Source organism: Tamandua tetradactyla, chromosome Y, assembly GCF_023851605.1.
Source record: "Tamandua tetradactyla isolate mTamTet1 chromosome Y, mTamTet1.pri, whole genome shotgun sequence".
Classification (NCBI taxonomy): domain Eukaryota; kingdom Metazoa; phylum Chordata; class Mammalia; order Pilosa; family Myrmecophagidae; genus Tamandua; species Tamandua tetradactyla.
This window is the reverse complement of record NC_135354.1, coordinates 2799860-2825729: the sequence shown is the minus strand read 5'-3', so window position 1 is coordinate 2825729 and position 25870 is coordinate 2799860. Positions and strand designations below refer to the sequence as shown.

At 51.5% G+C, this 25870-nt stretch overlaps 1 pseudogene; it reads left to right on the top strand.

The window, feature by feature from the left end:
* Positions 1 to 335: 335 nt before the first annotated feature.
* LOC143672481 (uncharacterized) lies at positions 336 to 25519 on the top strand (annotated as a pseudogene).
* Positions 25520 to 25870: the final 351 nt, after the last annotated feature.

Below are 25870 nucleotides of genomic sequence, written 5' to 3'. Positions count from 1 at the left end.
TGTTATATATATTTTTCCACAATAAATAAATCAGAAAAAAAAATAGAATTACTACCCCCATTTCATAGATAAGGGCACTGAGGCATAGGAAGTCAGGTCACCTGCTCAGAGCTCTAGGAAGAGACATCAACCAGTGCATGGGTCAGCCCCAGTGTCGTCCCTTTTCTCATCTGCCTCTCTCTCTCTTTCTTTTTCCTTTTTTCACTTCAGGGTCCTGAAGGAAAACCAGGCAAGCAAGGTGAGAAGGGCTGGACTGGAACCAAGGTGGGCTCCCTCCTCTCTCCCCCAGCACAGTCCCACCATATCCTCCCCGTGCATCCCACAGTGACCACCTCATGTCCCTCCTCCTCCTCCTCCCTGCCCTCCATGTGCCCCATCCCTCTCTTCCCCCTCCTACTGGACCTGGTAACATCTTATCTCTCCTCCCGCTGCAGGGTTCCAAGGGTTACCAAGGACAGTTGGGTGAGATGGGTGTCCTAGAGACCCTGGACCCCCTGGCACCCCAGTCCCTAAAGGGTCCTGGGGCAGCCTGGGACTAATGGTGAGGATGCTCTGGCTGGGGTGGGTGAAGGGGTGGGGGTCAGGCACAGAACTGAGGAGACTGAAGACAGAAAAGGAGGCACCAGCAGGAAGTGCCTGTGAGCTGAGGGCACTGTCATTTAAGCACCAGAGGATGCACATCCAGCCACCTCTTTGGGAACGTGCAGAAAGCTGCAGCTCCTCTTCCTGGAAAAGAACACACAATAGAAATACTTACTGCCATTTCAGAGGGTCTGTGTGTCCCCTGGAGTCCTCAAGAGACCCAGATCCATTAGCCCTGCTGTTGGGGTGGGGCAGGAGCAGACCGTGGAAGTGCTTATCGTGGGAGAATTTTCCCCCTGGGGATAGATTTAGGAGGATTGGGTGAGGCAGCAGCAGGTCTTGGGTGAGTTTAGGGCATGGTTCAACCAAAGGAACGGCCCTGGAGGGTCTGACACTGTAGGGGATGAGAACCCCTAGGGGGGTGGGGGGTGTGATGTGGGAAGAAAAGAGTGAGGCAGCATCTGTGGGTGGCTGGTGTGAGCTGATGAGCACCAGCTGGCTGAGGGCATTTGCCGGTTCCCCCAGGGTGTGTGTCTCACCCTGGCTGATGTCCAACTCTCACATAAAGTCATGGAATGGGGACCCCCAAAATGTGTGGTGCAGCTCCCCATTTCCCCACAGAGACAACAGATGGCAACTCCCATAGGGGCACAGGGCAGAGTAACATGTTGTAAAATAATTCGGAAGGATAGATGTTGAACTATTTGCTACCTTTGTTTTTAATATAATTGCAAGATCTCATTTAATTTGTACTGATGGCTGTTTAACAAATAATTCACGAAGTCTGAAAATTTAGCACTTGGCTCTGCTGAGCCCTGGAGCTGGGAGAAGAAGGGCCGGTGGGGTGGTTCCTCCAGGACCTGGGCTGAGGCACAGACTCGGTTTGCTGTGCATTGAGGCAGGGCCTTGGTTCTGGACAGAGGGAATGGGAGGGGCTGCGGCTGGCCGGGCTGGAGCCTGAGGGGAGGTGCCTGTGTCCTCACTGGGTGGCCACTCTTGGTCCCAGTGATGGGGGTCTAAGGAGAATCAGGACTGGCTGGCTATGAGGTGAGACGATGTTTCTCTTCCCCCTGACCCCCTCAGCTCTGCCCCACATCCTTCCAGGCCAGAGCCCCTGAAAATGGTGGAAGTGGGGGAAGACCACAGAAGTGATGGGGGCAGTAGGGAGCGCGAGGCCCTGGGCCTTCGCTAAGCATTTCTGGGGATGAGGGCACCCATTCTTCAGCTCCCCAGGAGCCCATTTTCACATTCAAGCTGGCACTCCCATGAGGTATGTGAGCTAAACCCACTTTTCACATCTCGGAAGATCAGGGCTCAGCATGCTTTGGGCTTGCTCCAAAAAGGAAACTGAGGCTCAGGGAAGTTAAGGAACAGGTGAGAGTTCCGAGAGCATGGTAGGGTTGAAGTGGGATCCTAGTCCCAGTCTTAGTTGCTCTAATTCCAGTGTCTGAAAGAGGTAAAGCAGGGAGGGAGGAGAGGGAAAAAGCAGGAGGGGTGATCCCCAAGGGGCTAGGGGGGCTGGAGAGAGGAACCCAAGGCAGGTGTTTGTAGTTCTGGCCACTGGGTGGGAAGTTGGTGGAAACACAGGTCTTGCCCCTGCCCCTCCTTGGAGGGCTTAAGCTGGCTCTCCAGAGAGCTGGTCCCTGGTCTGTCCAGAGCTGATGGGCAGAGCTCCTGACTGTCCAGGCTGGTACCCCCATTAGAGGGTTGGCTGAGTCCCAAGACATGGCCTGCTGGGCAGCCTTGCCTCAGAGAGGCAATAGGGATGGCTCAGAGCCACACAGCAAGCTGGGCCCTGGCCAGGGCCGTGTTGTGCAGCTTACTGTTTCCAGCCCTGACTTCCTGTCCTTTTGCATTTTCCTTCCTGAGTCCTCACTTCCCCATTCTCTCACCTCTTACCATCCTGTTTTCCTGCAGGGACACAAAGGCATTGTGGGGCCCCTCGGATGTCTTGGACCCAAAGACAAAAAGGTGGGTGTTTGGTCTTGGGAATGCATGTGGATGTCGGCTCTGGGGGAAGCAGCAACAAGCCCCTTGGTCCACGTGGCACCCAAGGTTCAGGCAGGAGCACCCCTAGCTCACAGGGCTGATGGCCAGGAGGCTGCCCACAAGGTGGGTTTCACTGCTGCCTCCTCCTCCCCCGGGAGCCCTTAGACCCTCCCTCCACACATGTGCATGTGATGTCACCTTTGCACAATACCCAGGGACAAAAGACACATTCCCTGCCCTCACGGGGCTCACAGTCAAGCAAGGGAAACAGACATGGATCAGGCCAGGAATAACACAGTTGGATTCTATCACCCCTGTGCACGTGGGCATCAGAGCCCTGCTGGGGGTGAGGTCACCCGCACAGCAAGAGGGAGACGTCTGAGCCAGCTGAGAGCCCAGGATGGAGCCTGAGGAGCAACAATTCTCAACAGCCGAGGAAGGAGACACTGAGGCAGAGGGGATGTCGTGTCCTTGCCCCACCTATGGCTGCAGATCCAGGAGAAGAGAGGAACCGCTGGAATGAACATTGCAAGCAGCAGCCCCTACCCTATTGTGCAGAATGGGGGTCACCGACAGCCATGGCCTTGGTCCTGATTCACCTCAAGGTGGCACCCAGCCAGACCGAGTCCAAGTTTCTGCGTCCTTTGTTAGCAGCACTGGGTCCCTCCTTCTTGTCTTCCTCCCCTGCTGCCCCCTCCGCCTCCCTCCACCCCCATTGCTCAGCTGGAAGGCTTCCCACAGGCAGCCCACTGCTGTCTCCTTCCCCTTTATGCCTTCCTTCCCTCCTTTCTGTGGCCCAGTCAGCTTCCACCTAACTACCTGGTGAATCAGCCTGGCCTGGCTGGCTGTCCAGCTGGCCCCTTCCTCCTGCTTGGAGAAGAACAGATCTGAGATCAGAGGAGGCTGCAGTTTCTGGCAGACCCTGAAGCAAGCTGTGGACAGTGCCACTCAGAACCCTGGCCCCTCTTGGGTCCTCAGTCTTCCAGGGCTGGCACAGAAGGTGTTAGCACAGACCCTGAAATGAGGAGTAGGCACAAGGCCCCCAAGGCAAATGCTCTGGCCATCTGCAGTCCCCAAAGCAGTCCCTGTGGCTGCTGACAACCAATCCTGACACCAAACATGCCCTCAGGCTGCCAAGGCCATGGTGGGCCCTGGGGTTCCTGGGGCTCAACCACCTTACCCGGAGTGGATGGGGCCTTGGGAAAGGGAGGCCAAGAAGGACATCAAGCATGTGTCTAGCTTCAGGGTTGTGTCTCCTCCCCCTTGGACATCTTGTCTGGCTTATAAGTTATATTAATGCTGTCATTCATCCACCATCAGACAGGTATTTATTAGGGACTTAATACATTCCAGACCCTGAGCTGCGGTCTGGGAAATGATACTCTAAAGAGATGCAAAAGGAAAATGTCACATGAATGAAGAGCCAGCCACCAGCTATGGATGGTGCTGAGAAGAAGAGATTCTTGAGAGAAGAACCAAAATGCAACAACCATGCACAAGCTCTTTCCTCAGGATGTCTCCTGAGGAAAATGTATGTTATCATGAGCCGGGCCTGGACATGTCAATGTCCCCTGTGACAGGTGGGGAAACCAAGTCTCCACAGTGCTCAGGATCAGTGGCAGGAGGGTGGCAGTGTCAGGACTCAGACCCCATCTGTCTAATGCCAGGCCCTGCTTCCCTAGCCAGAAATAGACTCTTAGATGAGCTAATATGCTGTTTACCATGCAAATCCCCCGAGGCCTGCATCTGCAAAGTCAGGAGCCAGAGGGATTGGGGAGATGGGATGAAACCCTAGGTAGAAAGAGGAGAGGCTCCCCCAGCTTTTTGATGCTCAAAAAGACTATATCTGCAAATTATGGCTGTCTGATTTGTCAGGGGGCCTTCAGGGTCTAGAGAGCTGGCTTTAGGTGCAGTACACTCCCTGTTCACTGTGTAGTCTTGGCTCAGAGCCTTCCCTCCCGAGGCCTCAGTTTCCTTGTCTGTAAGATGGATACAGTCTTCCCAGTAGTGCAGGATTGCTGAGTAGATTCTATGAGACAAGGTATAAGATGTACCTCACCCAGTCCTGACATGCAGAGCTTACTGGATAAACATAACCTCCTTTCTCCAAGCTCCCCTGTCCAGCTGCCTCCCTCCACTGCAGGACCAAGAACTGGGTCATAGAGCCATAGAAAGTGGACTGGGCAGAAGCAGAGGGAAACCTTGCTGTCTGGGCCACCTCCCTGGGAACAACTGGTTCCACACTGTGGGCCACATCCCACCCCTCAGCCTCTGGCCACAGGAGCCACAGAGAACCCAGCCAAGGACCTACAGCCACCAACCCTGGCTGATTCACTCCAGGGACCTTCTCCAGCCCCAGGGAGGAGCTCTCCTCCTCCTGCCTCTCCTGCACTCCCTGTGACAGTAACAATGAGGGGGGTCAAGGCTGCCCTGAATGGCCCCCCAGGAAAGATGACACCAGTTACCAGGTGCCACGTAGTTCTGTGCCCAAGGTCCTGCTGTTGGCTGTTCCACTTACACCTTCCTTGTAGCTGGCAGGTGGTGCCCCATCCCACAAACCTGTGGGTGGCCCAGGTCCAGGGTGGCCTGCAGTGGCCCACCGCTCTCAGCTCATAGCTCTGCTCCTTCCCCAGCCTGACTCAGCCTCATCTTGCCACAGGTTACTGCTTCATTACCAACAGCCACTCTGAGCCTGTCGACTGAGCCCCTCAGTGCACAGCAGCGTGGTGAGCACTGATCTGCATTTCCTTGTGGAATCCTGTGCAACAAGGCAGGGGGACGACAAGACCATTTTGTGGCTAGGAATCTGTTCTAAGGACAGGATGCCCAGGCCGGCTTACTGCTGAGTGGTGCAGGGGAAGCCCTAGGACCTTCCCTTGGGCTCATCCTAGGGCTGGATCTTTGTCCATCTTTTCCCAGCAAGGTTCAGAGAAAGGGGCTCTTAAGGAGGACTGAAGACCTCTGAGCGAGTCACGTCACCTCTGTGCCTTGCTGTCCCCATCTGTAAGTGGGGATGACAGCAGTGCCTGCTTCATGGGCTGGGGCAAGGAATGTCTGAGTCACCTGTGCTGGTCTCATTTCATAGGTTCCTCACACTGCCCTGTGGGCAGCACCCATCATTCACCCTGTTTTGCGGCTGAGAAGAGGTCAGGGAGGGCAAGCAATTACGGAGGGTCACCCAGAGCTGGAGCCAGTGCCAAGATCTCTAACCTGGCACCTGGGCTTTTTGCTATGACCTCCAGGATCCTTCAGCTTGAGTGTTAGCATGGTGGTCTCCAGGGGCGTGGAGGGGGAAGAACCCTGTCCTGTGCTCTCAGCATCCTAGTTCCTCATCCTGGTCTGGCTGAGATGTTTTGTAGCCCTCGTGCCCCCTGCACCCCCAGCAGCCCCTTCCCTCTCTGGTCTCAGTGGCCCAGCAGTCACCCTGATGAGGCCAGATGTTACCTGCACAGAGGCCCTTTTGGCACCAGTGTGAAGGGCCTGGAAGTCAAACCTCCCCAGGAGTGGGAGATGGGACCTTAAGCCAGTTCTGTGTTCACAGGGAGAGCACGGCAAGGCTGGCAAGGCTGAGGGCCCCCCTGGGCCACCTGGGGACCAGGTAAGTCCCCCCTTTCCCCTACCCCAGCTTCTTTCCCCATCTTGGATTGTCATGCAGGTGGAGCTGGGGCCAGATTCCTGGGGGGAAGGGGAAGCTGGACTGGGCGAAGGTGCTGCCAGCTCTGCAGAGGCCGTGGGTGGTGAGGCCTGACCCAGCCCTGTGCATCTGGTGCCCCATGCTTTGCTGCCCTCCTTGTTATTCAGGGCCCGGTGGGTGACTGAGAAGACACGGGGACCCGGGGGACCCTGGCTACCCTGTGAGTATCCCAGTTTCTCACTGTTGGCACACAGGGAGGGTTATAAGCTGGGGGTCCATGGCCCCTGGCCCTGCTGCATGCTGCCCACAGTAGGACAGCCAGGAAGGCGGCTTTCCTTCTACAATTAGTGCTCAGGCTCCAAACATAGACCCACCTGCAAAAGGCCCCTGGGTTTCTGTTCACCTTGGGAGGGGAGGGGCAGAGACCTTACCTGAGGGCAAGGAGGGATGGAAAGGACAAGGCAAGGGCAAGGACACATCCCTGCCTTGTGCTGCTGCTTGTTTCCTTTGTGCCACCCCTTCCTCTCGGAGGGCTTCAGGGGCTCTTGGACTGGGCCCAGGAAAGCTCTCACAGCAGAGGTGGTGGACAGGCTCAGGAGGCAGCTCCCCAGTGAGCTGCAGGTGCCCGCCAGGCTCACAATTCTACTTTTGTGAATTTTTGCAGAAGAGGAAGCTGAGACAGGGAAAGTGACACCTGGTTAGGAAGACAGGGTTTCTGGCCCGCCTCCTCCAGATTGGAAGAGACCCTCAATCCCCTCCACATGTGCCCCCCTCACCTGCTTCTCCTTGGCTTCCAGGGTCAGGAGGGGATCCAAGGCCTCTGCAGAAAACCTGGCCAGCAGGGCCTGCCTATGAGTGGTGTCTCTGGCACATTCCTCTGCCCCGATGGAGAGGAGTTAAGGAACCAGGCCCTTTACTTCTTCAAGGGACCTCCCTGCAGGGGCTAGGACAATCCTATCTGGTTTATACTGCCCTGGTCCTGGGGACACCCCCAGAGCCTGCACCCCCAAACCCCTCCCCACCCTACCTCTCCAGGCAGAGACTGGCCACCCTCCCTGGGAGAGAATCCTGGGGCTGCCTTGTGTCATCTCACCTTGGTTTGCACGGGCATCTGGGATCCCAGGGGTGGCCAGGACCCAAAGGATCCACAGGTAAAGAGGTAAGGGGGCTCCTTGTCACCTGGGATCCTGAGCCCTGGGTACGGTGCTTTCTAGCCATAGTTCCATTTCCTCCACCACAGCTCCACAGGACAGAGGCTCAGGATGGAGGTCAGCCATCCAGGCCTCTAGGAGGGAACAGGGTGGGACTCAACCCTGCTGTGCCTTCCAGCATACCACACTGTTGATAGAAAGCAGAAACGGAGACAGGCAGGCAAGGGGGCTAGAGAGACACCACAGAGACAGTGAGGGTGCAGGAAGGCAGGAAGGTTTCCTGCCACAGACCTGGAATCCCTGCATGGCCCTCCAGTGGTTGGGTCAGCTCTGGTTGCTCCCACGCCCCAGCTGTGCCTGGTACCCCACACTCCCAAACACCACTCACAGATACCCTCATGCCTGAAGATCAAATGGGCCAACCTTGGGTTGGGTTTAGGCTCAGACCCGGACATTGCCAATGTCCAGGGCCACTGCAGGGCAGGAGTCAAGAGGGGCCACCAGGGCCAGGACAGGGTCAGTGGCAGTAGATGACAAGGCCAGTCCTGTCTGAACTCACAGGTCAAGGTGACTGGGCCCATTTGCAGATGCAGATGCTGAGCTCCAAGAGTGAAAAACCTCTCAATACTGCCCCCTTCAGAACTCCTGGTGTGCTGCATCACCTCCATGCAGCCTCTGTTATGTGCCTCTTGACTTTTAAGGGACCAAAGGGAAAGCAAGGCAAAGCTGGGTCTCCAGGTAGGAGGGGGAGCCAGGTGAATACCGGCAACTTTCCCTGCTCTGCCAGCCTCCCCTCCACCCTGGAGCCCTCACCAGCTTCTCCTGTGCCCTAGGGCCTGTCAGGGCTGCCAGGGCCCCAGGGCATGGTGGGGAGGCAGGGCCCTGAAGGTATCACTGGACCAGCTGGACTTCTGGCATGGACGGCCGAGCAGGACAGCAAGTGAGCAGACTTGGGGATAACACCTGGTCTGTCCACTCAAGACGACATGGTGGGGGACTCCCATAGGCCAAGATCCAGGAGGAGCAGGTTTAGAAGCTTAGAAGGGACATCATCAACATATCCAGAAGTTCCCTGTGATGCTGTGGGGTGGGCAGTCCCCCCAAGCCTTGGGACCAAGGAATGTGACCCATTCTGACCACCTCTATTCAATGTCAGCCCCAGAAGGCAATTCAGCTCATCTGCAGGTGGGAAGAGCTCTTGAGGTGTAAGTTCCCTCCCCTTTGTCACCAGCACACCTTCAGCTGTTTTATCCCCAGGTGCCGCCTCCTCACCCACAGGCACTTGATCTTCAGTATGACTCCCTTCCCTCTGGATGCACCCAGAGTTCACCCCCCCTTAGAGCCACCCTGCCTCCTTGACAGCCTGTATCTCAAATCCTAGGAGGCCCTCCTTTGTCCTCTTTCTTTACAGGGACTGCAGGGAGATGGCGGGGACCCTGGCCCCTCGGGCCTTGTTGGGAAGAGAGGAAATCCAGGTGAGGCTGGCTTTGCTGGAGCACAGGGACCCCCAGGATTCAAGGGCAGACCCATCCCAATCCCCCCACCCGCCTCCCGCCTTCCTGCCTTGGCCCCCCCCTGCACAAGTACTGCCTATGACGGTGCTGCCTCCTCTGCACCATGGGACAGGGCCTGCGTGAAAATGGATGTCCACATTTGTGTCCCTACCAGGGTCCCTGCCCATGTCCTAACGCAGACTTTAAGAGATGAGTTTGTTCAGGTGGCGATAATCACCGCCCCTGCCCAGACTCTGGAAACCAACTAGTCCTTGCTGAGCGTCCGTGTGCGCCCTCTAGCGGGCCTTTGTAGAAGTGCAGGGGTTGCTCGCCTCTGGGTTCTCTGAGGAGAATTTAGAAATGTTCCCAGAGTGACTTCAGTAGGGGAGGCAGCTGTGAATAAGTGTGAGCCCGGGGGTAAAACTAAAGAAGAGTGGGATGAGTGAATTAGACGTGCTTCTTCTCTCTTGGGGCTTGAGGCCTAGTTGGGGAGGGGCTGGAGCCCCTGTGAGGGCAGGCGCAGAGAGGGAGGTGGCCTGGGCCCCGGACGCCAGGAATGGTAAAGAAGGGCAGGGGACATTCTAGTGGGAGGCACCTTGCGAGCAGAGGGTGAAGACGGGGACATCATGGTGTGTGGGGATGACAAAGAGGAGCGTGGAAGCCTTCCTGGACCTTGGGTGCCAGGAGAAACCTTCCTTATAACGGGACAGAAGGGGCAGCCCCCAGGCTTATGTCTGTGACCCCAGCGTCACGAGCCCTCTCCTGACCCTGCGGAATCACAGTTCCCAGGCCCCACCCACTGCTCCTAGGACCACCACCTCTGATGGGAACCTTGGTATTTTCCTTGAAGGGTGAAAGCCGGCTATCCAGGCAGCTGGGTCTCCCTGGAAAATGAGGGACAGAGGGTGGAATGGGACTTCCTGGGAACCAGGGCCAGCCTGGATCCAAAGGCCAGCCAGTGAGTGAGTCCCTGGGAATACACCTGCTCACACCCCACACACGTATGTGCACACATGCAAACACGTTCCCGCAGGTGCAGACACACGTGCACTCCCAGAAGCATGTGTCTGCCCTGGGACGTGGGTGGGAGATGCTCTCTCTACGCACAGACCCGGGCCTACCTCCCGTGAGTGGGGAGAGGGAGCTGGGGAAAGAGGCTCCAGTGGTGCCTGCAGAGGGAGAGGCAGGTCAGACCAGAACTCAGGTCATACTGACTCCTGGCCCAGTGCTCTTTCCATTCCATGCTGCCGCCATTCCCCTCTCTCTCCAGGGCTAAATTCAATGTACTCTTTCCTTGAAAATGATAAAAAAAACTGAACAAAAATTAGTTGGGACATGTGGAAAACAAATGGCAAATGGTCTGAATACCCCAAATAAAAAGCAGAGATTGTTAGATTAGATGAAAATGTAAGAGTCATTTATAGTGTTGTGAGAAATCCAGTTTAAATAAAAAAGAAATACTTTAAAGTAAAAATGTATGGTAAAAGATATACTTTGCTAATGCTCATCCAAGAAAACCAATGTACTATTTTAACAACAGACAAAATAGATTTTGGAGCAAAGAGCATGAGCAGCAATTCATTATGATAAAAGGATAAATTTAATAAGTTAACAGAAGAATCATAAATTTACATGTACCTAATAATAGAGCTTAAAAATACATGAAACAAAAACTGGTAGAACTATAAAGACAAATAGACATATTCACAAGTACAGTCAAGGATTTCAATACATATTTCTCAACAATGGATAGAACAAGTATACAGAAAATCGGGAAGGATATAGAAGATTCGAACAACATGAACTAATTTCACCTAACTGACATTTATAGAGTGCCAGACATTAACATAATACATGTGAATTTCAAGTGCATATAGAACTTTTCTAAGACAGACCATATTTTGGTCCATAGTAAATTTTAAATGATTTGGGTTCTACAAAGTATGTTCTTTCACTACAGTGGAATTAATTTAGGACTGAATAACAAAAATATGTCTGAAATAATACCCTAATATTTGGAAACTTACTAACAAACTTAAAAAATTTGACACATGGGTCAAAGTAGAAACCAAAAGTGATATCTCATTTGAAGACAGGATATAATAAAGATTGGAATAGTATATAACGAACTAGAACACACTAAGCCATAAGGAAGTATAGAAAATAAAAAGCTAATTCTTTTTTTAGATCAATAAATCCTCTAACAAGGATGATTAGGTAAAAAGAGGAGATGATGGAAATGCTAAAATCAAGAACAAGTGTTATGACATCACCTCAGATACAAAAGGCAGTAAGAGGATAATAAGGGAATTTTATCTTTTATGAATATTATCTTTTAAGAATATTATGAACAGCTTTATACCAAACAATTTAACAACTTTAGCTGAAATGAACAAATTCCTTGAAGGATAAAACCACCAAAAAAGAAGCTGATGACCTAAATAATCTTGTATCTATTAAACAAGCTGAATCTAGTTTAAAAAGCTTCCCACAAAGAAAATTTCAGACCCAGATGACTCCACTGATGAATTGTACAAGTTCCTCACTGTGTTGGTTTGAAAGCTGCCAGACAGAGATATACCGGAACTGGAACAACTTTTAAAAAGGAGAGTTTAATGGGTTCCAAGTTTACAGTTCTAAGCCTATAAAAATATCCAACTAAGGCATCCAGGGAAAAAATGCCATAATTCAAGGAATATTGATGGGAACAGAACAGCTTTGACAGATAGGAAGTCACATGCTGGCATCTACTGGTCCCTTGCTCCTGGGTTCTGTTGCTTTCAGCCTCTGCTCCTATGGGGGTTCTTCAGTTTGCTTCCCTGGGACTGGCTTTCATATCCTGGCTTCCCTTGACTCTCTCTAGGTTCTGGCTTGCTTAACAACACATGGCAGTATCTGCTGGGTTCCAAGCATCTCCAAACATCCATGTCACTTTCCTCCAAGTGTTGGCATCTGTGACAGTTCTACTCTGAAGTTTCTGTTGGCTCTGTCATTTCTGTCATTTCTCCAAAATGTTTACCCTTTTAAAGGCTCCAGTAATCTAATCAAGACCCATCTAGAATGGGTAGTGTCACATCTCCCTCTAACAAAAAGTCACACTCAGGTTGGGTATGTCACATCTCTGTGGAAATAACCTAATCATTAGTCATTAGGAAAATGTGCATAAAATCCACTATGAGATGCCACTGCACACCTGTTAGAATGGTTATGATTTTAAAAACTGACCATAACAAATGTAGGCAAGGATGTGGAGCAAGTAGAACACTACTACTCTGCTAGTGAGAATGTAAAATGGCACAACCACTTTGTAAAATGTTGGTCAGTTTCTTTAAGAGTAAAGTACATACCTACCATAGTCAGCCATTACGCTCCTAGATGTATTTACCCAAGAGAAATGAAGCATTTGTGCAGACAAAGGCTTATACCCCAAGGTTGATAACAACTTTAGTTGGAATAGCCTGCAGCTGAAAACAATTCAACAATATTCATTCATGTGCTGATGGAATAGTCCATCAGCACATGAATGGATAAGGAAATTGTAGTATGTCCATACCATTGAATATGACTCAGCAATAAAAAAGGATTGGACCCTTGATACATAGAAAAACATGGATCAATTTCACAACAAGTACACTGAGTGAAAGAAACCAGATTAAAAAATAATGCATTCTGTGTGGCTCTATTTACATAAAACTATAGAAAAGGCAAACTATTCTGTAGTGAGGAAAAGCATATCAGTGGTCCCTCCAGGGAGAGTTGGCAGAAGGAGAGATTGCAAAAGGGCATGAGAAGCCTTTATGGGGTAGTAGATGTTATTGTCTTGATTCTGGTGATTACATGAGAGTACACACTTCAGAACTTATATCACAAAATTTAAATTGGGTGCACTTATCATTTGTCTGTTATATGTCAGCAACACTGTTTAAAATATTACCCTTTCCTTGCATTTGTCAGGTACGTAGGAGACAGCATTCAAAGTGCAAAATGAACACGTGGACCACATCACAACCCCACTCTGTGAGGCTAGTTATCCTGATACCAAAAACCAGAAAAAGACAACACAAGGAAAGGAAACTGCACACTAATATCTCTTGTGACTATGGATGCAAAAATTCTTGAGTAAATACTAAGAAACCTAATGAAGCGACTTATATAAAAAATTATACACAATGACAGATGGAATTCATTCTAGGAATGTGAGGCTGGTTCAACATGCAAAAATCAATCTATATTCCATAGTAATAGAACAAAGCCAAAAACCACAAGGTCATTTCAATCAATGCAGGGAAAGCTTCAGACAAAATCTCAAATACATTCACAATTAAAAAAAAACACTCAAAACAGAAATAGAATGGGAATTCCTCATTGTGATGAAGGGAAACTATAAAAATCCCACAGCTAATATCTTGTTTAATGGTGAAGGCCAGAAAGCTTTTCCCCTCAGATCAGGAACAAGACAAGATGTCCACTGTTCTCACTTCTATTCAAATTGTACTGGAGACTCTGCACAGGATAATTCAGCACAGAAAAAATATAAAAGATCCATATTGGAAAGGAAACAATAAAACTCTATTTCAGAGTTTGTCTGTATATAGACTGCATGGTCTTGAATATAGAAAATTCTAAGAAATAAGCACACACTCAAAATTAGAACTGATAAAGTTGCTGGATAGAGGATCAATGTACAAAATAGATTGTGTATATACAATATAGGGAAATCAGTTGCAGTTCTATACACCAGAATTGAAGGATCCAGAAGTGAAATTAAGAAAGGAATTCCATTAAAAATAGCATCAAAAAGAATCAAATATTTAGACATGAATTTAGCAAAAGAATTGTGAGATTTTATACTGCAAGCTTCATAATATTGTTCGAAGAAATTTTAAAAGACCTAAATGAATGGAAAGGCATCACAGGTTCATTGACCAGAATACGTAATTATATTAAGATGGAAATATTATTCCAAATGATCTATGGATTCAGTATAATCCCTGTCAACATCCTAACTGACTGATTTTTTTTGCAGAAATTGACAAAGTAATGCTAAAATTCATATGGAAATAAAGAAGACCCAGAATAGCCTAAACAATCTTGAAAAAAGAACATGTTGGAGGACTCACACTTCCTAATTTCAAAACTTACTGCAGAGCTACAGAATCAAGACCGTGTGGTCCATGTATAAGGATAGACATAACCATCAATGGGACAGAGAGTGCAGACACAAACCCGTAATTTTTGCTAATTAATTGTCAATGGGGATGGTAAGACAATTCAGTGGGAAAAAAAATCTAGCCACATGCAAAGAATGAAGTTGGGCCCCTGTCTCACACTATACACAAAAATTAATACAAAATACATTATAGACCTAAATCTAAGAGCTAAACTGTAAAACTTTCAGGAGAATTCATAAGAGTCAATTTTTTTTTTTTAAGGGAAACATCTTTAAACATTTTCTTGTTTTATTATATTTTGTTTGTTTTGTTTGTTTTTTACATGGGCTGGGGCCGGGAATCGAACCGGGGTCCTCCGGCATGGCAGGCAAGCACTCTTGCCCGCTGAGCCACCGCGGCCCGCCCCATAAGAGTCAATTTTGATAACACTAAATCACACATTGTTTTCTTAGATACGGCACCAAAAGCACAAGCAACAAAGGAAAAATGAGATAAATTGAACTTCATCAAATACATTGGACAAAACTTTTGTGCTTCAAAGGGACACTACAAGGATGTGGAAAAAACAATGCAAAGAATAGGAGAAGATATTTGCAAGTCATATCTAACAAGGACTTTATATACAGAACTATAGAGAATTCTTGGAACTCTAGAATAAAGTGACAACCCAATTTTTAAATGGGCAAGGAATTTGAAGATGTACAAAATAAATACATGAAAGAATGCTCAATATCATTAGTCATTAAGGAAAGAAAAATCAATAGCACAATGAAATAACACTTCACACCTTCTAGGATTACTAAAAACCAAAAGACAGTAAGAAGTGTTAGCAAGGGTGTGGAGAATGGGAATCTGCATACGTGGCTGATAGAACTGTAGAATGGTGCAGCCACGTTTGGGAATCTGGCAGTTTGTGAAAAGGTTAAACATAGAGTCATCATATGATTGAGCAATTCTACTCCTAGACAGACACCCAGGAGAATCAGAAACACAAGTTCATGCAAACCCCTATACATGGATATTCATAGGCAGCATTCTTCCTGATAGACAAAAAGTAGAACCAACTCAAATGTCCACCAAACGGCTGACTAGAATGTGGTATATCATACAATAGAATATTATTCAGCAATAGAAAGGAAGGAAATACTGATACATGCCACAGGAAGGGTGAAGCTTGAATAGAAAGATGCCAGTTACAAAACGCCACATGTTACATGGTTCCATTCACATGAAACATCCCAAACAGGCAAATCCAGAGAGGCTAAGTAGGTTAGTGGTTTCCAAGGACTGAGGGGAAGGAGAGTAAGGAGTTACTGCTTTTGGGTACAGAGTTTCTTTGGGAGGGTGCCACAAGTTTCTGAAATAGACACTGGTGATTGAGGCACACCTCTGCAAATACACCAAAACCCACTATTTGTACATTTTTAAAAAGTGAATTATATAATATGTAAATTAAAATTCAATAACATTGCTATTCCAAAAAAAAGGAACAAGTGAAATTCAGATTACAGGGGTTCCTCTCTCAGCCTGCCCTCTCAGCTCAGCCTCACCAAGGCTAGGCCCATATTTGCTTGATCCCTTGTGTCCTCTGAGCCCTTTGAAGAAGGAGATGGTATATTACCCTATTTTACACATGGGGAAATGGGCTGAGCAAGGGAAAGTGCTTGCTCCACATCTCATCACACAGAGTAGGAACTTCTTTCCCAGGGTTCACTTCCTGGTAAGCTTGAGCTGGGAACCCAGGAATGTGCATAAACACAGGGCCCTGGGCACATCCTTGGCCCTGGCCTACTCTCACCCCTGCATCTGCTCTCTAGCTGCTTGGAGGAGGGGAGAAGGACCCACGGGAGATAGGACACAGGCCAGTGGTCACCCTGGTCCTGAGTCTTGGGTGTTCTCCCGTGTGGCCTCTGTGGGGTTTGAGCCATTTCTTGCCCTCTCTGAGCCTCAGTTTGATGCATCTGTGACCAGGGGGATATTGTGCTTCCCTGGGTTGCTTTGGGAATAAAATGAGATGGGCGGATGCAAAGAACCTGCAGGTGGCAGGCCCTTGGTTAGGGGGCACTGGGCCAGGGAGTCCATGAGCTCATTCATTCTCTTCCTTGAAGACCCATGACAAGAGACCTTGAGTGTCCTAGTGCCTGTTTCTCTTGGAGTTCCCGCACTGCGCTCCACTTTCTCATCTGATAGGGGCACAGTCTCCCCATCCATCAGAGCCCAGGCCAAGGCAAAGTTTAGTGTGTGCTCTGTTCACACTTGCTTGAATGCCCCAAAGTGGAGTCACTGACATCCCTGGAGGGGCTGGGTGGGAGAGGCAGGCCAGGCATCCCAGGTGTCCAGCCAGGCCCCCTTGCCCTCAGCCCAGCAGCACCAGCCCCTCCTGTTCTCCACATAGGGTGACACTGGTGAGATGGGCTTCCCGGGCATCTCTGGCCTCATTGGACCCAAGGTACAGACTCCCCCTCCCCTCTGCTCCTGTTAGGGTCCATCCATCCACCCATTCATTCATTTGGTCATTCATTCATTCAGCTATTTATTGAGCACTTGCTATGTGGGTTGGGACACAGGCAGAATCAAGGAATCCAGGAGAACCTCCTCATCCTTATTTCCATCCATTCCGGCATTGTCAACCCAGCTGCACAGGGTACTCACTCGGTGCCTTGGGCCTGTCATTTGGTCTCTCCCAGACTCAGTTTCCTACCCATAAAACGGAGGTGGCACCAGTACAGGCTGTTGTAAGGATTCATTGAGCCCGAGGTGTGCACCCTGCGGCCCAGCGCCGGCCCCTAGGTCACTACTCAGGAAATGTAATAGCCCTGTGGGGGGTCTCTCTGCTAAGGCCTCTCCTGAGAGTGAAGGTGATGAGAGGCCAGACCCTGTGGTGGTGGGGGCTGCTGGGACCCCCTCCCAGCACCAGCCAGGTCCAACAGCCACTCCTGTGTCTCCACAGGGCCCTCCTGGAGACATCGACTTCAAAGGCATCCAGGGTCCATGGGGACCTGGTGTTGTGGTGAGACCCTCCACCACTGCCTCCTGGGGACAGGCGTCCCAGGCCACAGCAGCCTCTGTCACAGCCCCATGGAGCCATGTCTGCCTCGCGCAGCTCCCTCCTGTACACTTCCACCCGTGGCCCATGCGCCTCTGCCGAGCCTGGGCAGCCCCTCCTCAACCCCGCCTCTCACTCCTGCAGCCCCCCGGGCACATGCTGGGGCCAGGATTGCCTGGTCTGGTCCCTGCTTGAGGGGATGTCCCTCCCTGTCCTTGGGAGCACAGCTGTTGCCCCGTGCTCACCCTGGACACTCCTCCCAGGCCTGGGATGAGGACACCGGCCTTTTTCTCTCCCTCAGGGAAAGGAAGGCATTGTTGGGACCATCGGGAGCCTGGGAGATTCAGGAATCCCAGGATGTACAGGGGTTTGGCAGGAAGCTCCTGGGTCCCCTTGGGTCACCAGCTCCATGTGGTCCATGACCCAGCACTGCCTAAGCCTTGGTTTCCCATTTGTGAAATGGGACCTCCCTGTGAGCCTCTAACTGGCTGGTTTTTACTGCAGGGCCCAAAGGGTAGCAGAGGCAGCCGAGAGGTATGGTAAGTGGACATTTGGGGCACAATATGTAGGGGTGGGAGGGGGTGGCCTCTCGGGGTGTGCTCCCTAACTCTGTTCTGCTTCTGTCTCTCTCCAGGGATTGTAAGGTCTACAGGTGAGTGGATCGGGGTGTGGGGCTGGGATGTGGGACTGGGATGGGTGAGGACGCTCTGGCTTCTCCTTGCCAGGGCTACTGATGCCCTAGGCATGTGCTCCCTCTGAAGCCCTGGCTTCCCATCTGGGCCCATCTGGACCCAGGGCCATTGTCCCTCAGCCTCAGTCCTGTTGGGGAGGGCTTGGGTCAGGGTGGACATGACAGGCCTCTTCTGATCCAGGCCTACTGTCTTTTCTTCCTCCAGGGACCTCCTGGCCCAAAAGGGTGGCCTGGCCCACCAGTAGGTAGCTGGGACCTCCTCCCAGGGGCAGGAGCTGGGCTCCCTTTGAATGAGCCCCAAAGCTTTGCAGAAGCACATACCCTGGCCTTGAACCCCAGAGGATGCAGAGGCTTCTGGGAGAGGGTGAACCAGCCGACATCGGCCTCTTGCCTGGGAGAGTGAAGACCAAGCCCCTAGGAGAGCTGAGACCAGTGTGGCAGCCCTCTCATGACCCGATAGCTCTTCCTGCCTCCTGACAGCCCCAGACCCAGGACCCCATCCCTATCAAACTCTGACCTGCACTCTTCTTTTCAGGGTCCGCCAGGGAGACCTATCCAGTTTGCAAGTTGGCGAACATTATCTTTTGCCTACTTGGGGTAGGGTCTGGGGGATAGCTGACCACTCTGACCTAGTAGCCAAAACCCTAAGGCAGCAGAAAGTGCCCTGGGCTAGGAAGCAGGAGGGCATGCCCCCAACTCTGACTGCTGGGCTGCCCTGTGCAAATGGGCTGATTTATGAGTGCACCCCTACCCCCTGCCCCATCTCAGAGTCCCTGAGCCCAGTGGCTGCTGGGAAAGAAAGCAGACCCATCCCCAACAGACAGCATTGGACACTGTCATTGTCTGACACCAACACTCGCACTGGGAAGATGATGCAGTTAGGAAGTGTCAGGACATCGAGTGAACTTGAGAAAAGCCTATAGAGTCCCAGCTCTGAGAACACAAAGAAAAAGGGTTGGGTCTGCGATGAGAAACATGAGATTGTGGGAACCCAGAAAAGACAAGTGGGGTCCTCACCCAGCCTGAGGATGGGAACTTTGGGAAAGGCTCCCCATTGAGGATGACATCTTTAGGATGAGCAGAAGGTATGATTTCTCAACCTCAGCACTATTGACATTTTGGTCCAGTGTGTACTTTGTGGTGGGTGGCCACCAGTGCATTGTGAGATACGTACCAGCATCCCTGTCCTCAACCAACTAGAAGGTGCTAAATGTATCCCTTCTCCCAGTTGTGACAACCCAGAGTGTTTCCTGAACCCTGGAGGACAACATCACTCCCAGCTAAGAACCGCTGTTATAGGAGGAGAGTCAGATGGGGCATCGGAGGGAAGGAATAGTACTCAGGCCATGGGAGCAGCATGTGCAAAGGCCCTGTGGCTAAGAGGATAATGGCATTGAGGAACTTGGAAGTACTACAGTGCATCTGGTTGGTAGAGTTTATGGGGGAGAGGAGAAAGATGAGGCTGGAGGGCGAGGCACAACACTCTGGAGGACTTGTAACCATACTTAAGAGCTTGGGCTTGAAACTGAGGATGTTGAGGAGCTATGGCAATACTTGAAGGAAAGGAAGAGCTGAGTCAGCTTTGAGTCTTAGAGTTCCCTGTGGTTGCAAGGAGAGGAAGGACAGACAGTGCCTCAGAGGACCTGTGATTGGCCAAGGTCCCACATTGCCCCTTTCCCTGAACCCCACACCTGATGGGCTTGGTTTTAAAGGGGAAGGGAAGGTGGGGGAATACCCGTTCAAGGCCTGGGACTCATGTGTGGACAGGGGATCCTGGGGGCCCACGACACCGATTCTCTCTTCTCCCTGCACAGCAACAGGATGACCTTGGGGCTGCTTTCCAGAAGTGGATGGACACCAATGGAGAATTCACCCAAGATATACTGCCTAGAGCTCTGCCTGTGTGGGGTGCCTTTCTGGAGGAAACAGAAATAATGACCCTCACATGGCCAGCACTCTCCATGCCAATGCTCCACGTGTTTCTTAGCCCTGGTTTCAATGGCATCTCCCACCACAGATGGGGGCGGCTCCTGAGGCTCAGTGGGGTGGCCACTGCTCCAGGTGTCAAGGCTGTGCGAGCTGAGCAGGGGCCAGAAATAAGCCCCGGGCCCTGTGGGGGCCCAACACTGCAGTCTTGCCCCCTTCCCATGATTAGGACCTAACTGTCCTCAGCTCAGACCTCCTACCAACAGCTCTGGGGGTTTCTCTGAGGTGGACCAGTGCTGGATCTGGGGAAAGGCTGATGTGAGTTGCAGCCTCTGTATTCTCTGAGTGCTGTGTAGTGAAAGACCACATGGGTCCCTCATTACTATCCAGGGATGTCTATGAAAAGAGAGGGTTCCCCAAGATGCAGTGGAGGCAGCAGGTGGAGCCCTTCCTCCCCCATGTAGGTGTCATTTATATTGCTTCCAGGGATGGCTCTGACCTGGAAGGTTAGGGGACCTTGTGCAAGTTACAGCCACTTCCCCTTGTGCATCTTGGTAAGTGATAATAGAATGCAATGGGAGCTTATTTCTCCTGCACCTAAAGGCTAATTGGCTTGTTAATTGAGGTCTTAGACAGCCTGTGGGGGTTCTGCCTTCTCCCACCTATGGCCAAAAGGTCACTGGGCACAGCATGGGGTGAAGAGGGAGAATTCTGTAGAGATGTTTATGAGTGTACACACATCTCTTCTGCTGTCCTTTTCTCAGCTAGGGTGCAAAGTCATGCCCCACCCCAGCCCACCCTTGAGCTGTGGCCACAGAAGCTGGGAGATGTAGTCCAGCTGTGTGTCCAGGCAGAAGAAGAAATGGATTAGTGGAGCGGTTACCAGTCTCTGCCCCACACAAAGATGCACATGCAGTGCACACACACAACGACATATGCCCCCCCCCACAGGCATACATACAGGCACACCACTTCCATAACCCAAGATACACAAGGGTCGACTGAGCTCTGATTTGTAGCTGTGGAAACTGAGGCTGAGGTGCACTCAGGCAGGAGCCCCTCTGCAACCCTGTCCTCCTGCCCAGAGGAGATGTGCTCCTTCTCTGTGCTGCATTCCTCTGCCCTGGAGCTCGAGCTGGTCTCAGTTCTGTCTTGGTGCCTCACAGAAGCCCCTGCCTCCTACCTGCAGGGAGCTTGGCAGGGACCAGGTGCTCCGTAAGCCTACTCCTCTCTGCACCTCCTCCTCCCCAGACTCATTCTGGACAGGGATTTAGGGCCACTCCCCAATGTTCCAGGCACCCTGGGGAAACCTGACACTCTGACCTCCATCAAGCATGGGGCTTTCATGGGGGACCAACCACTACCACGTCTCATCTCTTGTCCTCAGCTTCTATAACTCTGAAATGGAGGGAACCCAACCTCTGCCCCAACTAGGACCCTGGAACTGAGAAGCCCCCCAAGTACTGGGGACTTGAGGAGGTGGTGCTTGGTTCTCGGGCTGGGCCTGGACTTTCAGCAGCCTATGGCCACCCCTCTCCCCTACAGGATCCTGGCCATCGGGACTGGCTGGTCCTGGAACAGGGAGGGGAAATCTTCAAAACCTTGCACTACCTCAGCAACCTTATCCAGAGCATTAAGACACCCCTGGGCACCAAAGAGAACCCTGCCCGGGGCCTGTCACAACCTCATGGACTGTGAGCACAAGATGGTGGATGGTAAGAGGGTCTGTGGGGCCTGAAGATGGCTCCCTGGAGCTGGGGGAGGAGGAGCATGTGATTGGCTCATTTGGCCAAGTGTCTGTCCTCAGAAACCTAGACCCATGCACGGTCATTTATTCATTCAACAAACAGTCACTGAGCCCCACCAGTTGCTCCCAGGGCTATTGGGAGTATGAGAATGAAGTCAAGGACTGGGCCCACCCCACCAGAGCCACAGACCCACAAACTTGGGACACATCGTTTCACTCCAATGAGATAAGATCTTTGGTAGAAAAAGCCCCAAGGGCTGAGGCAGGGCTTGCCCCATCAAGGCTTCTTGGAGAAGCCAGCATTTCCCCCTTTCTGTCCTAATCTTGTTCATCTCTCTTCTCTCTGATAAACTCGGTGAGCTTGTGCAGGCCCCTGCTCGGTCCCCAGCCATGCCCTCCTCACCTGCACGAGGAGGTAGGGCTGGATGGCTGATTGCCTCATGCTCAGCTCAGAGGCCTTGCCTCCCTCAGGAGTTCAATGGGGAGGCCAAGCAGATGATGGGTTCCTGACTCCCACCACCATCCCCTTGCAGGACATAGCAGGGGTCCCAGGACTTGGTGGAGAAATCACCCAGCTAAATGACCCCTGAGTCCCTTGGGCAATGGCTTAGCCTCTCTCAACATCAGTTGGACCCTCCAGGGAATGGAGGCATCACAATAGCCAGCTAGAGAAGCACTCATCCTTGTGGTCCCCTTCAGGGGCTCTGCTTCTGAGGGTTTCCTTCTATCCCTGTGCTACCAGGAGTCCCTCTTATGGCTCCCTACCTTTAAGCCTAACTAGGGCTCAGGGGGTTACAAGGTACAGTGTCTGTCTGCAGAGCTAAGCCCAAGGCCCCTCACCACACAACCCATCTCCACCTCACCTCACCCCACCTTACCCTGTTCTTCTGCCTGCAGGTACCTACTGGGTGGACCCAAATCTTGGCTGCTCGTCTGACACCATCAAAGTCTCCTGCAACTTCACTCATGGTGGGCAGACATGTCTCAAGCCCATCACAGCCTCTAAGGTACCCATCTGCTCTCCACCCTCCCAGGCCCAAGCCTGCCCTAGGAGGAACTAGTGGAGATTGTGGTCTGAGCCCTGGTGGACTTGCCATCTGACCTTGGACAATTCATCCTTTTTTCTGAGCCTTGGCTTAGCTTCCTCGTCTGTGAATTGGGAAGAGTTGAATTAGATGTCTGGTATCTAAGCCCTTTCAGATGTTATGATGCCAATGATTCTTTCTTCAACTAGAATCTCTTGCCTTAAACCTAAAATGGAGTAATTGGCCAGCTGATCTGGATGAGAGAACCATGAGCCATCAGCACAAATGTCAGGGGGATGCTCACCTGGGACAGCTGCAGGGAGTTGATTTGGCCAGTGTTTACCTAGTGGTCGATGAGCACATGCCCTGTGCCCAATTCTCAGGGCTGGGAATTTCAGATGGCTCAGGGCTGCTCACCAAAAACCAGGCAGGCAGAGCCAGTGGGAAGAGACTGCTCTGTCTTCCAGGGCACCACACAGTGACTCATGTGTCTGCACATGAGTGCAGTTCTTGTAGTTCCTGGAAGCATTCCACATGTGGTGAGGGTTCAGCTCACAGTGAGAGGAGCTGCCCTGGTGCCAGGAGAAGTGGGGACCCAGGGCCTCCCTTGTGGTCCATCTCCTAATCCCACAGAGGGAGGCTCCAGGAGGGCCTTTGAGCTGACCGTGCCAGGCTCAGCATTTGAGGGCTCTAAGTGAAGCACCCCATCAGCTGATGGACAAGCCTTTGTGGGGTCCCTATGGATGCCAGGTGCCAGGTACCAGGATTCAGCTGGGAGCCCGGCAGACTCCCTGCCCCAGCCCCACCCTGCATACTCAGCCAGGGCTCCCAGTCCAGGGTTCTCTGCTGGAAACTTCCCTCAGACTCTAGGGTGTGGGGGCCACTTTGCAAATCCACCTGAGAGAAGGAAAATCTGCAGCTTAGTCTCCTAGGTTGGCAGTGCACCTGCCCATCAGGATCACCATGGCCCTCAGGAGCAATGACAGTGGGGACGGGCCCTCGGTGGGGAGCTGCTCCAGTCATAGATCCTGCCTTTTGTTCTCAGCCTGCTGCTTTCTGTCAGCACCTCACACCACCCCACAGGGTTCTTGGCTACAGGGATTTGGTAACGTAGAAGATGTGGGGGATGGACAGATCATGGATCAGTAGATTGGTGCAGCAGGGGTAGAAAACGTTGAAGTTGGTGGATCTGGGTACCTGATTTTTTTCTTTTTTTGGGGGGAGGCAGGGTCTGGGAATCGAACCTGGGTCTCCCACATGAAAGGTAGGCATTCTAACCACTAAACTACCTGTGCACCCAGATTTGGGTACCTGGATGTCGGTGGTTGTGAAGGAGTTCTTCTGTATAGGGATTATATTATTTTTTTAACTGTCCTATGGATTTGAAATTATTTCAAACTAAGAATTTTTTTTAGTGTTAAAAAATAAAGATAAGACATGAGGAAGAGACTTATCTTTTCCTCAGGACTGCAAGGGCCTCTGAACTTGGGAGAGCTCCTCCTCTCCTCTGGGCCTCTCTGATCCCTCTCCTCTGCCCCAAAGACCCTCCATGGAATGGGGGAGTGGGTCAAGGACATGCACCTTCAGGCTGGCCCCGATTCAGGCAGTCCTGATTTCCCCTCTCCCCCTTCCCACCCAGGGCAGTGCTTACCAGCAAGACCCTGTCCCCTCCAGAGTAGGGTGAAGGGTCCCGAGGGCTTGAGGCACCAGACCCAACCCCCCCTCACGGCCGCATCTGCTCCGCAGGTCGAGTTTGCAGTCAGCCAGGTCCAGTGAGTTTTCTGCACCTGCTAAGCTCCGAGGTGACACAGCACATCACCACCCACTGTAGCAATATGACCGTGTGGAAGGAGGGCTCTGGGAAGACCCCAGCCGAGCAGACTGTGTGCTTCCAGGCCTGAAATGGGCAGATATTTGAAGCTGGGGGTCAGTTCAGGTCCGAGGTGTCTCTCTGGATGGCTGCAAGGTAACTTTCAAAGCCCCTGTAGCCCTTCATGCCGAGTCAATCAGAAACACCAGTTTCCATTATAAAATGTTACATGAAAAGTCTGTATAACATTAGTATAATGATATATGTGTTTTTCATATGATAATTTTATTCACTTTCTGCTCTGGGAGACTTCTGAGGAACGGTCTGGGCTAGTGCAGATTCTACAGGCTGGTAGATGCTATACTTACTTGCAAGGCTGCTTACAGGCAGACTGTCTGCTGCTGCCCTTGTCAGTCTAATTGCTTGTCTTAATTGTTTGGTTGTTTTTGGATGCCCAAAACAGGCTGGTTGCCAAGGAAGGGAGGTTTAGCAAACTGTCAAACCAGAAAACCCAGTTTCAAGAGGCTTTTGAACGTGATAATGTATGGTTTTCATGAGCATGTGGGAGAAACCAACATTCACACACAGCTATGAGGAAAAATAAATCAGTGGAGGCTTCCTGGCCACCAGCTATGAGGCCAAATATTCTGAAGTGTTTGGCTCCAGCATCTCCACTTCTAGAATCTGTCCTAGGGAAAGAATTGAGAGGAGCATGAAGAGTTTGCTTCAGTGGTCTTCACTGCAGTGTTACTTACCAACAGAAAAACATGGACATGGCTGATAAATATGCAATTGCCCTAATCTAACGCCAGGTGGCTACTAGGCATCCTGAAGAAAGTTGTGGGAAAGTGCTCAGGTAGTGGGGTATCATGGCAGGTGGGTGTGGTTCACCCTCATCATTGTGGCCTCTGTCATCAGGAACCTTCCTGTCAGCTCAGAGTCCCCATGGCTCTTTCCCAGGTGCTCGACATCATGCACAGGCAAAGCACAGCCAAAGCAACCTCACTCTATCAGAGGTGGAACAAGGCTGGTTCCGTCTTCCCTGAGTGTTTCTAAGGAATGTTCTAGAAAACACTTACTGAGACGGGCACTGTCTTCCTTCTTCCTTCAGGTTCAGGACGGCCGCTGGCATCAGTCTTCACCTTCCACACCCAGTACCCCCAGCAGCTGCCTATCATGAGCGTGGACAACCTCCCTCCTGCCTCCTCAGGGAAGCAGTACTGCCTCGAAGTTGGACCCCTGTGTTTCCTCTGACCTCTCACCTCCTGGCTGCCTGGGCCTCGTGGGGGAGGAAAATGGAGGAGGAGGCAAGGGGAGGACACCAAGGGGAAGGTGGGCCCAGGAGAGGCAGCCCACCTGCCCAGGAGGTGGGGCAGTCGCCCAACTGTGGTCTGCCCAGTGGAAGTGGATAGGGAGTGTAGAGGACAGGTGCCCTGGGGAGCCACTGGACCCAGCTCTGCCCTGAGGACCGACCAGAGAGCCAGCCAGGGCCTGCTGGGCCTGCCAGTGCTGCAGCCTGGGGCCTGTCCCCAGCTCTGCGGCTGCTCCCTTCCTCCCCCAGCATCCTGCCCACAGAGCCACATGTTCAAGCCAACTCGAGGGAAG